This window comes from Saccopteryx leptura, chromosome 3 (genome assembly GCF_036850995.1).
Source record: "Saccopteryx leptura isolate mSacLep1 chromosome 3, mSacLep1_pri_phased_curated, whole genome shotgun sequence".
NCBI classification, from domain to species: domain Eukaryota; kingdom Metazoa; phylum Chordata; class Mammalia; order Chiroptera; family Emballonuridae; genus Saccopteryx; species Saccopteryx leptura.
This window is the reverse complement of record NC_089505.1, coordinates 342,090,032-342,091,009: the sequence shown is the minus strand read 5'-3', so window position 1 is coordinate 342,091,009 and position 978 is coordinate 342,090,032. Positions and strand designations below refer to the sequence as shown.

The following is a 978-nucleotide window of genomic DNA, read 5'->3' as shown; positions in this document are numbered from 1 at the left end:
TATAAAATATCAGCAGCCTCAACAATAATAATTATGATAACAATGACAGCAACAACATTGCATGTCATCTATGTGCAGACACTTAACTAATCACATGGGATATCTTATTAAGTCTAACAGCAATATGAGCTTAGTACATTAATATTTCTATTATGTAGATGTATAATTGAGGCCTGGAATGGTTATATAAGTTTTCTAAAGTCAACCAGACAAAAAGCAGAAACAGTTATCTAATCCATACGTCTCAGACCAAAAATGTTTTTTTTGTTTTTTGTTTTTTTTCTGAAGGTAGAAAAAAAAGGGGAGAGACAGTCAGACAGACTCCCGCATGCACCCGACTGGGATCCACCCGGCACGCCCACCAGGGGGCGACGCTCTGCCCACCAGGGGGCGATGCTCTGCCCCTCCGGGGCGTCGCTCTGCCACGACCAGAGCCACTCTAGCACCTGGGGCAGAGGCCAAGCAGCCATCCCCAGCGCCCGGGCCATCTTTGCTCCAATGGAGCCTTGGCTGCGGGAGGGGAAGAGAGAGACAGAGAGGAAGGAGAGGGGGAGCAGTGGAGAAGCAGATGGGCGCTTCTCCTGTGTGCCCTGGCCGGGAATCGAACCCGGGACTTCTACACGTCAGGCCGACGCTCTACCACTGAGCCAACCGGCCAGGGCCCAAAAATGTTTTTTAACACTTATTGATGCAAATAGTCCTTCTGTGAAGAAAATTTTAGTATTTCATATCTTATTTATTCATTGACTTTCATCAAAAGACAGGCATCTATACTCTGATGGTTAAAGTTTCTCTAAAACAATATATATTTTGTTAATAAGCCTTCTAAAAGAATATTTAAGGAGAGAATAATTTATAAATATATAAGGATGTTCAATAAAATAAAATACACTAATTTTAAGGTAGCATAATATTTGGTTGAAAAATGTCTGAAGTCAAAGAAAGTATCAATTATATGTACATAATATAGCTGAACTT

At 41.6% G+C, this 978-nt stretch overlaps 1 non-coding gene across 1 annotated transcript; it reads right to left on the bottom strand.

The window, feature by feature from the left end:
* Nucleotides 1-586: 586 nt before the first annotated feature.
* TRNAV-GAC (transfer RNA valine (anticodon GAC)) lies at nucleotides 587-662 on the bottom strand. Its single transcript has one exon. It is a non-coding gene; the product is annotated as a tRNA-Val (tRNA).
* Nucleotides 663-978: the final 316 nt, after the last annotated feature.